This window comes from Gallus gallus, chromosome 1, assembly GCF_016699485.2.
Source record: "Gallus gallus isolate bGalGal1 chromosome 1, bGalGal1.mat.broiler.GRCg7b, whole genome shotgun sequence".
In the NCBI taxonomy this organism is placed as follows: Eukaryota; Metazoa; Chordata; class Aves; order Galliformes; family Phasianidae; genus Gallus; species Gallus gallus.
Genome location: NC_052532.1, coordinates 9,238,975 through 9,254,622, shown reverse-complemented (window position 1 = coordinate 9,254,622; position 15,648 = coordinate 9,238,975).

Below are 15,648 nucleotides of genomic sequence, written 5' to 3'. Positions count from 1 at the left end.
TTGCCTAATTGGCTTTTTTTTTTTTTTTTTTTCCTATCTGTTTTCATTGTTTTCAGGATTTAGTCACTTTCTACTTGTATTCTTGCCAGAGATTTGATGGCACTGCTATTCTCTGGAGTTACCCTTTGTGGGAAGGAATCATTCCCAGATTTAAACCAGGGCAACTAAGAACAAAAGGGTGGATTCATTATTATATATCTATATATATATATATAGATATATATTATATATTCATTGTAGCAACTGGAAAATGAAATATTGGATTGCCAGACTGTTTGAATTTTTACTTATTTTTATGTATTCTGTGCCCATATATACATATTCTAAATGTATGAGCACAATGAAATAGCTGTTAAACATACCTATCTGAGAGGCAGGAAATTTCTATGTTAAGATCATATTGCTCCTTTGAATTCACCACATTCTCTCTTTCTTCTATTTTCCTACTTTATAACATCCATAAGATCTGTACTGCTATTTTACATTCCAGTGTTTAAACAATAATGAATAAATTATGTTAAAAAAAAAAAAATCAGTATCCTTGTTACAACTTAAAGTAGCTTGATAAACTGTATGGTAGACATTCATTTTTGATGTGAAATAAATAGGATTCTGCTATATTTGATTTCACTTAATGTATATAATGGATAAGAAACGTAATATCCACTCAAGAAACCAGCTTGAAGATTGATTGATATATTATGTTGCATTATGTAGTACGAGCAAAATACAGTTAATTAAAATAAAAGATTAGGACTAAATGAAATATGAACTCATTGAGACCTACAATTTTACATATACAGGGCCTGATTCTAATTTACTTGAGATGATGTAGAATGTGAGTAACAAGAAAAACAATCAGACCGCACCTCTAAAACAAGTATAACTGATAGGATTACAGTTTTCATTGTCTTGAAATGAAGAGAAAGGCTACAATCAAAACCAAGCAAAGAAATGTGTGTTACCAAAATTAAATTACTTCTGTGGTTTTCCTTTGCCACAATGTAGTCACTATTGGATGCGGTTTCCATTTCTGGTGCCCACACATTCAAAGGATTTCAGAGTGAAAAAGGAGATGGCACATATGATTTATAACACAGGACTTTTGAATTTAGGTCTAGATTTATCATCTGTATTGTTACAAACCTAATAAGGGCATCTCAAGATTGGAGACTAGGTGCTACAGAGTCTTTCTGTAGTTTATGTAGGTCTCTCAACAGAAAGAAAGATTGTTCTCCTGAAGGCAATAGTATTAATACTGTCATCCAATGGAGTTTCTTACCTCATATTAGAGAGTACACTGGACTTTATCTACCCAGAAATTAGTCTGGGGCAAATATTTGTTTTTTGGTTTTGTTTTGATTTAAAAATAAGTATAAAAAAACGAGATGAGATCTAAAATCTGTGTACAAATAACATAAATAAATGGTTGGAACTGAAGTCAGAAAAGGTAAAATTAGTATTTTAGAAATAGTAATGTACTGAGGATTAAACAAAACAAAACAAACAAACAAACAAAAAAATCCAGGTTGTTACATGTGTTCTAATTCTACTCCAAAATACAAATGAACTCAGAGTGAAGGAAATCCTCCATTACACAAGTTTAGCTAACTAGTTTTATAACTGTCTGTGACCAAGTTCTTCTACTTCATTCCAAGTAATACAAAATCTACATGTTGTGCACCTCTTTCCAGCAATAAAACCATTCTGAAGCACATGGGATCTCAACTCATAAATTCCTTTGAGCTGGTCACAAATTCTGTTCTAACATTTTTGTTGTCTCTTGTTACCTGAATATTAAATCCCATATATATGCAGTAGATAATAAAATCGTTCAAAGACAGCAGATACATGAATATAAAAATAACTACCATGTTTTTAAGGTCTAACCATCTCTCTTCCATCCAATGTCTTTGTGCTGTTTCAGGTACTGTACATAGGGTTTGGAGAATCAGCATCTCTCTTCAGGTAAACATTCCCGATCTTGGTATAAAGGTAGCTAGTGAGTCAGAAGCCTTATGGCTTTTTGCTTCAGAGCATGCTCTGGGAAAAGGGCCCGGGGCACTGTTGTTGGCTGTTAGCAGCCCACGACACAAACTATGCCAAGGCTAACATAGACCTTACTCAAAAAATAAAAAATAAAATAAAAAGGAATGACAGTATTGAGTCATTCACACAGTATATATGAGTATATACTCACACACAGAATGAGTAGTCTCACCAGCTACTTTCACCTGTTGGCAAATGTAAAAACCCTAGACCATTTATTCTCAAATATAAGGCATTTTCATGAAGTTGTACCATTATTTTAGAAGAAAGAACAAAAATTTAAAAAGCTAATTTCTTGATCAGTTGTTTATACTGTCACTGAAACTAATTTTAATAATTATCTGCACTCTTCTATACATAGATTTCCATATCTGACTTTGTAAAGAGATTGGCAATAAAGTAATGATTTTCTGAAATATCTCAATATTGCTTTCCTAACTTCTTCTACAATTTCACTTAATTAAAGGTAAATTAAGTCCAATCATTTCACCCAATTACATTCACATTGCCCATTTTATTACACTTGTCTAGGTTGACAGAATAAAGAATTGCCTTCAACAGAAGAAAAGCAAATTGTTGTCTATTTAAACTGCTGGGACAACATTTTAATTCTTAACACTTGATAAGCACTTAACATACAAAGACGAAATTACCTTAAAGAAACCTTCTGTTCTTCAATTGGCTTCAGTAACTTGAAGCTTTTTAATTAACTACACCAGAGCAGTTTATTGCTTTAGCTGGTTCTCTGTACCTTTGAGTCTTCTAAAGTATAAACCCTTTTATGTGGTAATAACAGTCAGTATAGGTTTCCAAGCAGTATAAAGGTACTGGTTTAGCCTATTTATGCTTAGCTCTCTACATCTGCTAAGTAATTGCTTTTTTCTTAAATGAAATATTAGAACACTAGAGCATGTACTTTGTACATATAGACACTGTGGATAGTGTATAATGAAATCATTCATGCTGCAATAATTAAAGCTGTGTCAGCATTTTCATTACAAACTCAATTTTTCAAGTGTTTATAATTTAACCATAAAAAAATTGTCTTGGACTTTTTCCATCATATCTGAAGTCTAAAAAAAAATATCCATATAAAAGTTTACAAGTTTTTAGCACTTGTTTTGCAGGTGTAGGACTTAAAAACTGTTTTGATTTACAAATGAAGTTTGACAAGTAGCCCCTGGCATTTTAAACCAAAACAAATTCAAAACACTTATAATTAACAGGTTCATAAAACTTTCCTTTCTGTGAGACGATGCTAATTGCTGTGAATGGGTATTTTTATTCCTTATCAAATTTGTGATTGTTCACGAATCATGAATCGTTCATGAATCATGCATTGTTCATGGTCAGTGTTAAGAATTTGTAAATATATAGCCTGCATGATCTTTAATAATGTGGAGTGGCATTTTATGAATATAAGGATATGTACATTTAACTCTTTGTATAGGTGTTAAATCAAATCCTTATACTAAACCTAAGTACTATGAAAATCAGTGTGAGTTTTGGCACAATTCCTCTCTGGAGACAGCAATTATCTGTTTTTTTTTCTGTTTTTTTTTTTTTTTTTTTTTTTTTTTTCACAGATCCAGAACAGCATGAACATCAGCTGTGTATGCTTTCCCACAATACTCTGTTAATCTGCCTTAACCCCAGTGTGAAGGGAGTTATTGTGGTAATAAAAGAGTAGTTTGCTTGTCATGCCATTAAATCTTTCTTCTCAGTCTGCAAAAAATGGCTGCCAAGAAAGATTACTTGGACAAAGTTTCTTGTATGTACAAATGGGTTGACTGAGAAATGACAATTCTGCAAAATAATAAACAAGGTTTCCCTGCTTTACTCTTATCATCTTACACATACATTTTTCATCTAGTGGAAATTTGGCCTGAGAAGACATGGAAGCACTGATCCATGGCACATAGCACCTCTGTGGATGTGTAAACAGCTCTAAGAGAACTGTTCTGTGAAGTGCTGGACATTGCATAGTATTCTCAAATCTCTGCTCCATCACACAGAAACTCTCATCATCTCTATTCAATTGTTTTTATTGCTGTTTTCCTGCTAATGAGGTTGGAAGTGTGATTTCCTCCCTAGTAACCTTTGTAACTCCTCTCCCCGTCCTTCTTGTCACCATATCAACCTATCCTGGATAAGGAATATATTTGGGGTTACAAATAAACTAGTTCATTCAGAATTTTACAAAACATAATTCAGGAGAGAAAGTTTAGAACGGAAATCTTTGTTTGTCTGGATGCATAAAGCCTATGAATTAAAAAACAGCATTATTGAAACTGTATAACATATCGGTCCTCCAGAAGGTATGCCTATCTGCACTGTGAGAAAACCTTCTCAGGAAAGAAAAATCTTTCCAATAGAAATCACATTTCTTTGTACCATGCATGTTTCCTTCACTTTCTCAGATGTAAATTTTGAGGGTTACACTAATGTTATTACACAGGTATGACACACATCTGCGATATGCACTATGTGAATTTGCTGTGCTGAAATTTCAAAGACTGGTTTACATTTATGGAGCTTTTAAAGTCCAGGCCAAACTTCTGGAAATTTAACAAACACGTTCTTGACCTCAACCCTTCCTGTGTGCAGTACTGTTGGCCAATTTGTCCCAATTTTACAGGTTTTTAATTTTGAAGTTGTCAGAGTAACAAAACTTGTAGCTGGTGTTACTTAAAAACAGTTCAAAATAAGAATGGCAAGCCAAACTCAACCCCACTGTTAATTCTAGTGAAGTAAATGAGATAACACCTTGGTTGAGTTTAATTTGGTAAATTCAAAATAAGATTTTAAAAAAAACCAAGCAATCACCAAACAGTTAAAGACAAAACAATATTATCACTGAGTATAGTTGAATCTTTTTCTCACTTTTATCATGATTCTGATTCATGATTTCCTTACCACTGTTTTCTGAGGTTTTACACCATAGTGTACTACTGAATCAAGCTACTGAATCACACTCATAATCACCGTACATGAGGTTTGTGCATATCATGGGGTTCATATATCTTTACTACTCTCTGAAGAATAGCAGTTAAAAAAAAAAAAAAAAAAAAAAAAAAAAAGCACACCAACAGCTTTTCCCATTAATCATTTCAAGTGAACTTGCTTTTTTTAGAACAAGGACAGAGGCATGTTGGTCTTAAAATGCACTTACTGTTTCCCTTATTTGTTTTAATAACATTTGAACTCCAATACCTCATAGGAAGAAGAGGGTAATACTCAGGTCTAGAGAAGTGTGATATTTGATTTCTTCCTTCAGTTTTGCCATCATTAATTCTGAATACTTGTATCTTCTGCTAACAGTGTCCAAGCTGTTTGCTATCATGTGAGACCAATTTACTAGCAAGTTTAAAAAATTCTACCTGAAAAACTGGTATTTGAATATTAAAATTATATTTCTGAATGACAATATTTCTTCAAACACTTTATGTAAAGATTCATATATTAAGAAAAAATTATCAACACTCAACAAATCAACATCTCTTTACTGTAATACCTCTGAATTTAATAAACCAAAATAACAACTTTATGGTATTTTAAGACTTTCATTCTGGTACAGTTCAGTGAGGCACAGTATATAGTCATCTTCTGAATGCATCAGAAACCTTAAAAAAAAAAAAAATCACATAGAGTGATTTAGTTCTAGTGGACACAGCAGTCTGGTAACAAGAAATTTCCTATTATATTCAGATTCCTGAAACAGAATCATAATGGTATATCTTTGATTTGACCTATTTGATGTTAAATATTATTTAGAAAGTCTGTGCCAAACATTCACTGCCCAATCCTGATTATTACTGAATGTGAGCTCTCTAGGTCAAAGGTTTGGTCTCCAGGGTCCCGCTAAATTATAGCTCTTAAATCAGATCAGCAATGATACTTAACATAAGAAGAACAAAAACCAAATTATGATCAGAGCTAAGCAAGACTTAGTGAAGTAAAATCCACAAACTTGTGGTGTACTGATGCAAATAATTAGTGATTTTAGTGTAAATAGCACTAACAATACCTGTTAACTAGTATTGCAGTGCTTTGACCTTGGCAGAACAAAGACTTGAACTAGTTTAGAACTGTTGCTTGATATGAAGAATAATAATACTTGAAGAGAAACTGATTTCTTATGGAAAATATTTTGGATTTGTGAATATACATGATTTGAGGTTTTCCTGTAACCCTAGCTAATATTCCAGTAATCCTTTGATGCTCATCAGTAACGCATTGTTATGCCTATAAGCACTATTTCTACATCTTTTTCAGTTTAAGACTCATTAAATCTTTAACAGCCATGAGTAACAGTATCAAAGAAGATAATACAGGACTCACTGTGTCATGCAATATCTACAATACACTAGTAAAAGGGAGTAAAATTAAAGCCTTCTGTAGAAATGTTAGTTATAGAAAGAAAACAACTCATTAAATATTTCTGTCTTCAGTGGAGTTTTGTAAGTAAACAATATGATGAAATGATGTCTATCAACAAAATATTTCCAGTATGACTACTGAATAATTAACAAATTTTTTTTTTTTTTTTTTTGATGTGTTAGACACTATGCTTCTATTATACAACTTCAATTTGCTATTGGTCTTTCTAATGAACATGGAATTAACATAGTTAAAAATCTTAAGTATCTGTTAAGTATAAGTTAAGATCTAATTAAAATAAATTTTGAGTTTGTATATTTAGGTGGATAAATTATGCTGTCAAATACGAATAATTGTTCAGACCTTTACTTTTCATTATCTCTTTGTAATAATATTATTTGTTAAAGTGGGTATTAATAGTCATTCCAGTCACTGATGTATTGCTATAAAGGAGATACTGTCAACACTAAGTAGCAATTAATAACAAAAAGAAAGACTGTTTGTCAACACATCGCTACTTATTGTCTTTTTTATGCTAAGGATAATGACGGGCAAGTTTATGCCAAAAAACATAACTCAGTTACATTCAAGACTCTTCGTTGATGTCATATGAGCAGTAGCTGAGGTCAGGCTTTGTTATATGGAAGAAGTGCCATCTTTTCCATATACAAAATATTTTAAGTACTGAACAGAAGAGATCTTAAAAGATTCAAAGCATCATTTCAAAGTGCAGAGGATGGATAGGTTATAACATTTCTTGTGAGTATATGTGTGTATATGCATGTTCGTATACCAGAAACATGGTGAAAGAGAGGAAGGAGTGCTTAAGCTGCACACTCTCAAAACTCATGCAACAATTAGGAAAATGTGAAGAAAAGGTACCATATGATGGATATCTAAAGATTTAAAAGTTGATGTATTTCAAAATAACACTGAACAGTAGATTTTTTTAACTTATGTGGAAGAACTGTCATGTCTACATTTCAAAAATTCATTTAGAAACAATAGATATACATCATGCACGATCACACAAAGTGTCCAGCAAACAGGGACACATTTTGTTGGGTTTATTTATGTAAATAGAAACTTAACTTATCAGTCAACCTTATCTTCATTCTTTTTTATTCTCACCCCTAAATGCCTTACAAAGCAGTGCAACCCACTGATAGCAAAGGATGAAGTACCAATCAAAACTGCTATATTAGGAAAAAAAAAGTTTTTTTCATTCTAATATAAATACTGTCATAGTGTTTGATGTGACCATAACAGGTGGACTGTGCCTGTAACTCTGTCAACTTCACCTATATGTAGAAGTACTTTAAATTCATAGGCATAGTGCAATCTCTAGGACATCTTTTGACTTACCATAACCACACAAGCATGGTTGCAAAGTTACACTGACATAAGGTAAGCAGGAATTCCTTGTAAATTAACACTTGCATTTTGCAGTTGCAAAAGAACGCTGCCGATTATGGCTTTTAGAATTTCAAAGTCATTTTTTACTGAGTTAAATTTAAGTGAGAGTAAATGATTACTGCTATTTATTAGTTATGCTATTTATTATGGATTCAGCTCTTTGAAAATGACTTTCTATTAATCACAGTCTGACCTCATCATTAAGGGGCAGTTGTTAGAGCCAGAGAATAAATGCTCTACCCAAGTGGATGAACTGAACTGCTACAGTGGCTGCGCACTCGGGAAGGCACAATGAAATTAGACTCTCTCCCTGTAGGGGGTAGACATTGACCACTGTCTGATACCAGCAACAGGTCTAACTAGTTCTTCTGAGAAAGTTATTTTACCTTCCTAAATTTCCAACTTCGTCGCTTTTAAATTGCCATGTTAAGACAATTACTTTTAGCAGATCGGATGTTTTTTTAACAGCAAAGTTAGGCTAATGACTATCATGCACAAAGGACAACTGTAGCAGCCTAAAGCCATGGCTAATTAAAACGACCACATATACTCGTCTATCCAAGAGCAGAGAAAATAACTTCTACAGAAGGGAAGACTAATGAAAGCATTTTACAGGCATAACTATGCAGCCTCATTTGTTCCACTTCCAGTGTTGACAGCAGCCACCAACCTGGGTAACAGTTCAGAATAAATTAAGCCTAAAGTGAGAAGTGTCATCTCATTGGATCCTCTGGAAAATAAATTCAAACATACTTCTGGGATGCATTCTTACACTGTGTCATCATCTCCTTGAGACACTAGCAGATCCCTCTTATACTGCATGTGTTTATTTCTCAGACAGAACATTTTGTATATGCAGTGGACACATTCTTTTACACTGGCTGGCGTTCCACCTGAAAGTTCATCACAGGAAGCTTGTTAATGTGCTTCAACTACAGTAGTAAACAGATTCCCAACTGCAAAGTAAAACTCCAGTAAGAGGCTCAAAGAATATGTGTGTGCTAAGATCAAATCTTGACTTCAAGTTCAAGCACAGTTTAACAGTGAATTCGAAGTTGTAAATGCAAACTAAAGGCAACTTTAAGGCTGCATTAAACCAAGCATGAAAGACTGAAGAGTCAAAGTTGAGATTCTATACATCTGTTTCTAATATGCTTCTTCTTACATTTTAGACAAGCAACTTTTTTTTTTTTTTTTTTTTTTTTTTCAGGCTTTGCAAACACTGTAGTTGATACAGTTTGTTAATTTATAATTCGGCGACACTCTATATTTCAATCAATGATTTGGTAAAAACAAAACAAACAAAAAATGCAGCTTTCTTTTGCAGGGTAAATTGCTTTGCTTTTATTTTTTAATTTCTGAGATTTCTAATTTTTTGCTTCCTTCATTCCTTCTTCTCTCCTTTTCCCAGAAAAGAGGAGGTTTAGAGTGTTTTAGTTTCTTCATTTAGGGACTTTCATTTTTTTGCCTTTTATCATAAAAATGATTAAACCCCAACTCTGCTCAGTAATCAGATATAATGCACAAACAAATACGTCAAGAGAGAAATGGACTTATGTTACTAATATCATGATATTGCTCAGCTTTAGAGAGCAAAGCTGCTTCAGAGCTGTATGGTCTGAGCATTCAGACTGAAGTAGCAGGACCAGGGTGCGGTGTAAAATGAAACAGGATGAAATACACAGGGGATCTGCATGCAAATATTATTCTGGTTCATTTCTGCACCAGCCTTCAGAGGATTCTCTCAAAAGTAAACACAGTTAATTAATTCCCAAGTAAAACAAGTAAAGGCAAATTTTCCACTTACTGTGTGCTGTGCTTTGTCCGTGCACTGAAGAGAAGAGAGAGTTCTGCAGCACTCACCTAAATCCAGGTTGCTTTCTAAATTAGTCATACATGTAAGCAGGAGGAAGCTCATTGACTTTGTAACTGTGCAAAGAGTAAGCCATCTCACTGCTGCTAGACAACCCTTCAGGACACTGTGCGGAACTTCCGCACGAGAGCATGGCATCTATTATGCTTGAGGCTCTACCATTTCACCTACACCTGGGTGGATCTATCAAGCTTCGTCACTGTTAGGGTGGTTTGCCTATGTAGTTTAAAGAAAAAAAAAAAATAAAAAGATAGAGGAGGAGAAAGGGAGAGAGTGAGAGAGAGAGAGGGAGAGAGAGAGAAAAGGGCTTGCCGTTGTCACACTTGTTTCCTATTAAAGAGCCTTACGGTGGATTGAGTAATTGTGTACGAAGGTAGTCTGGCTGGCAGATGTGTGCAGCCCCAGTGGAGCACTAGATTCAAGGCAGATGGGTTGTACCAGGGCGCAAACAACACTGGAAAAAGGGAGGCGTGATTAAAACAGCAGGCCGCCTTTTTACAGTACTAGAAGTGGGGATAGCGGGAAAGCTCCCAAGAACTGCAGCTCCCCAAAATGGGAACCGTGCAGATACAAGCAAACTTCAATAAAACAAACCTGATAGAGCACAGGGAATGATAAAATTGACTGAGTTATGCAATCCTGAACCCATCATGGTTATTAATGAGGCTCTTCCCCTCCTCCTCTTCCTTGCAGGCACTTACAATAGAAAGACTCAGTTGCAATGAGTGTAAGCATGGGTTTATTCAAAACAGAATCCTGGGCTACCGTACAGTCAGAGGCATCTTTCAGAAATGGATTAGAGTTACTCTAAGGGCTTTACATTGTCTGTAAGGTCTGGTTCAGTTTAAAAGAAAAAGAGAAGCTGAACAGTGGGAGTGAATCTGCCGCTAGCAGTTATATCTGAGAATGGTTGAAGTAGATTATCAGAGAAGTGAACAAGGGAATTCTTATTATAAACTTCTGTCTAACATGCATAGGGCCAAAATCAGCCCTGGTATAACCATGCCATGTATGTCAGGGGTGAGTTTGCCATGTTGCCTCTCTCAGATTATTGCAATTTGGCTACAGCAGATGTTCAGAGAATCCCTGTTATCATAACAATGGTTTGCAATGGTAGTACATTAGACTCCTATGCGGGAAATAGACAAGGGCTCTCTGTATGATATCAAAATGATCTCAAGTGCAGTGCTTCCAGGTATAAGCTCATTTATGTACTGGCTGTCTACTTTGAGGTTTAAGTCAAACTGAAATAATGCTTACTCACCTTTTGCTGGACTTCTGCTCAGAAGCAATGAGTCTGATACAATTCTGTCAACAAATATCTTCTACAGTTTTCTCTAGTGAAAAAGGTGCCCCAGCGCTGATGCCTGCATGTGAGCTGGTCACCCTGAGATGCTTTATAGTTATGGTGAGAAACAGGCACCTCTGGAAACCAGTTAGTCTGAACCTACATAAGTGTCTAAAAAAGGTAATACAAATTGTATGCTTTTCCTGTTGATTACCATGGTAAATCCCCTACTGTGAATGTCTGGCTCTCAGAGAATTTTAAGTTAGAACTGATCAGTAGAGTTATGATGTTCTATAAGAAATGGGCTATGCAGACCCCCAAAATATTGCTAAAGTACTCTAACATGGCACTGTAGAATACTGTAGTACTTATTTATTATGTATAGGGAATACTGGTCCTTAATATCTACCAGCTGTTTTATCAGATTCTTTAGACAAGAATGGTTTATACACAGAATCCTATGGATATTTCCCAAGTAAGCTCTTGTTATTAATTTTTCAGTGAGGCCCATTCATAGCCAGGTAACTGAAACAGCAAAGGAAACATAAAAAATGGGCAAATATTTTTTTTCTTATCAAATCAAAGTTCATTTTTTTCTACCTCCTAGGATAGTTTTAGTGCAATAGAAATTTCCTAAGAATGTAGTTTTCATTGCTTCCTCAGCCAGAGCATTTAAGGAGCTAGATGTTGGCATGCTATTTTCTCTTAATGAGAGAAGGGCCACCAAAAAAAAAAAAAAAAAAAAACCCAAACAACTGAGAGAAATTTAGGGATTAATGGGACTTAAAATTCTTATGCTGGAGTAGCCTGTATCTACAGTTAGAAGACATCTCAATGTAAAGTTTACCAAAAGTCCGAAGTTCTGTCTGACAATAGCAGCATATCTCAGGGTTCACAGCACTGAACAGATTGTCATCCATTTCAAGCCTAAGTTTTTTGGTATGCTTGGAAAACTAGAGTTTGAGACTGCTTATTACTTGTACAAAATGGACTTCCAATTTTCAAAGACAATTGAATGGATTCTCATTTAATAACATACAGCCCATCTAATTTAAATAGGTTTCTGGAATTAGGTGCTTTCAGTGACTGCATTTTTTATGATATAGGAAAGGATTCCCTGGTTCTGTTATGGCTTGGGAGAACAACACTCCTTAGGCTGGTATCTGGACACTCATCTGAGAGAAGAGAGATGGCAGCCCCAGCCAAGAGGGGAAGCCCGGGGACAAGATAGCTGGGGATCATGCTGCTCCTCACCTGCAGCACACACCTCGAGCCCTCAAAGCTGTGTTGGCCCCAGTCCCATCTGTGGTGACCTCACTGTTGTCCAGCCCAGCCTAAACCACAGGGCTTCTCAGGACCTGGCCTGTGTGGGAATGTGAGGGAAGCATGAGAAAGTTTCCCTCTTCCCTTCAGCCTGACCAGGCGAATCACAGTGTGATGAGGTACCCTGGTGGTTCACACCCACTGAAGTGAGAAGCTCTAGGTAGCATAGACTGCTGGAGTTCAGGAAATGAGGTAATGCATTTCAGCCCAAGTCCATGAGGAAGAAGGATACTGTGGAATGTGTGGATGAGTTAGCTGGGAATTCTGCTTCTGACAAGGGAAAATCCAGTGACAGGCTTCAAGTAGTGGCAAGAAAAACAAAGCAACTGTTCACTTTGAAGATCTCTGTGTTACAAATGTACACTAATGTTAGGAATGTACCCTAAACTCTTCCCTGCTCTGAGGTCACACACTTCAGTTTACTGGGTTGTATTGGACATGGGCATAGTTTTTAATGCTGGTTACTGTGCCTGCAGGGGACAGAAGCAATATCACAGCTGATGGGAAATGAAAGCTGAAGAGGACACAGTGAAGTGAAGATGGCAGTCATTGTTGTGTTTTTGATGATTCTATGGAAAATACCTCTTATTCTATTCACCAGACTGTTTATTCTAAGGCAATTTAATGAAAAATATACAAATAGCCTCTGACAGAAGGCAGAGCTTGGTTTGATCCCTTCAGAAAAATAAAGGATCAGACAAAGGGTCAGGCTATTTGTGTTCAAAAAGAAAGTTTCAAAGAAATATTTTACAGTTTAGGCAGCCGTGTTATAAGCATCATTTCTGTCCTCCTTCTCCCTTCTCTGACCTTATGAAGAGAAATCAATATGAACATACTTTCAGGGAAAGAATCGAAATAGGAGATACAAAATTTGTGATATAGATAAGGCACCTCAAAAACACAGCAGAATTTGACAATGACCTCTGCTTCCATTTTCTGTAGCATCTTACTCAGCATGCTGTGTGCTGAAGGTGTGCTCCTTGTATCTTGGGTTCTGTGGAAAGGGTAAGGCTGTGGCCATGAAAAACTAACTTTGGGCCAAAGAGATGTGTAATTGCCCAATGCTCACTTATTAATCAGATGAGTCTGTAATGGTAGTAGCATGTGGACAACCGACTGGGGAGAAAAATACTGTTTAGTTCTAATTATGTCTGTGCTCTCAGTTAGCTCCATGCCACTTCTAGGTATGGATTCCACTATAGAGTCAGACATCTCAGATTCTCTAAATTCTTCCATTCATTTTTTCAGAATTTTCATTTTCTGTGCAAATTCTTTACCAAAGTGACTGACCTGTGTAAAGCACAGGTAAAAACTAGCAGGATCTGTGCCTTCTCTGCATTCCTTTTCCAAACACTGGTAGTTAATGCCCTTCTACCTTGACAAGCTGTTGACATATCTCAAGTCTTTCTCTTCTATGTATGTAGAAGTTACTGCAGCTATTATTAAGGAACACCACAGGATACTAGTTTGTTCTTTATTTTAAATAAGAACTTTCCTGGCAAATCTATCTTTAGTCATATAGTTCCTGACATGTAGTTTTATTTGGCTTCTGAGAAGGGAATCTTTCAGGATGGTGGGGATTATTCTCCTTCCATTTACATCTCTACAGCTTCACTGAGTTCAGGATAACTCCTTTTCTGACGTCTTCAAGCATATTAGGATGGCTCTGTTGTCTATGAAACTGTTACATGACCACCCACCATTAAACAGATGTTCCCTGGCTCAAAATATAAATAGCGTCTGGAGCGTGAAGCTGGCTGTGATTTATTTAGGTAACTGTGACCTTGTATGGAAATATTTTCACTTTTTTTTTTTTCTTTTTGGCAAAAACCTTTTGATTTTCAGCAAAGGAAAGCTGTTGGGCTAAAAAAGTGCTTTTTCTTTCACATGTAATTACATTGAGATTTACCTGAGTTACTGGGTATAAAAAACTGCCTTCTTCAGGAAAATGTAGGCAGAACATGAAAAACAGTAATAAAATAGAATACTTTTAGAATCTGTGACCATGTCCTTCCCTATGTGAAATAATTCAGGTGACAATCTTCAACTCTGCATAGAAAATGATGTAAGCATTTTGCTCAAGAAACTGATATTCCATCAATCCCATTGAGTGTCTCTGATTCCTCTCTAAAAAAACTCAAAAAATTGTAAGAGCTTCCCCACTGAACTACTGGCATTTCAAGGAGGTCTAATGCTCTGGTAGCATATTGGTGGCTGAAGTATGGCTATAATGGGAGGGCAAGAGGAGAACGGTTGATAACTGGAAGAGGCTCAGTGAGTTGGCTGTGGAGCAGTGGAGCTCACCTAGAGCAGTCATGATTCAGAGGATTTCACTATTATGCCTGCCCCAGCAACAGTAAACTGGCCTCTTTATCTGCAATAGGTAGAGAAGCTCATAAAAGCTATGCAGCCCTTAAGAGGGTGGTACCAGCATCTGAGGCTTGGTGTTCACTTCCTGCAACCAGTGACAGAGATACATATGCAACACAACTTTCTGCTACCTCAGTGTGTATGTATGAGTGTTAGATCCAGGTCCATTGATGTACCAGAACTGCAGGGTATATGATGAGTGAAAGCAATCACATCCTGCTGAAGTGATGAATTAGTGGGGAGAAGGGTGTCTAACCTAAAGCTGTAAGAGAGGAAAAATGTGATGTTGGGAAGCAGACTGCCACATTGCCAGAATAGCTCATCCTAATCACTCTGCTCCTGAACTGCCTATTGAGCAATCATTTGTTCTTGAGGACCCCTATACAGCTCATACACTACCACAGATTAAATGATCCTAACTTCGACTGGGAGATAAAATTGTGCCCACATTGTTTTCTAAGCCTGGATAATGAGTTGTGTGAGGTGGATGTAACTGGAGGCAGGAGGACAATTGCCTTAAGTTGGTTGCTCCTTCCTGCTGTGGAAGGAGTTCAGGCCCAGGTCTGGACCTTGGGGATAGCAGCCTCACCTACTGTTCATTACTCAGTTTTCCAAAGTCAATGTTTCAGAAGGTCTGCTCAAGATAAAACTCTGTTCATTTAACTCCCTTTATTCAAACTTATGGTTTTTAAATGAGGACGTATTTCTCATACTGAACATCCAGACAGGGCAATTTATTTCCCAAGTTTCTGGGTAAGAGCCTGAGATGGTGTCATATTCGTATTTTAGCAAGAATCCCTAGAAGTCAAATCCAGGCACTCTGCATTGTGAAACTGTTCCTGGAAAAAAAATTAAAGTTTTGTAGTTAGATAAATAGTGTAGGAGAATACAAATTATACTGGAACTAAGATTCTTTTCGTGGTTTAAATAAGTGAATATTCTCTAACAT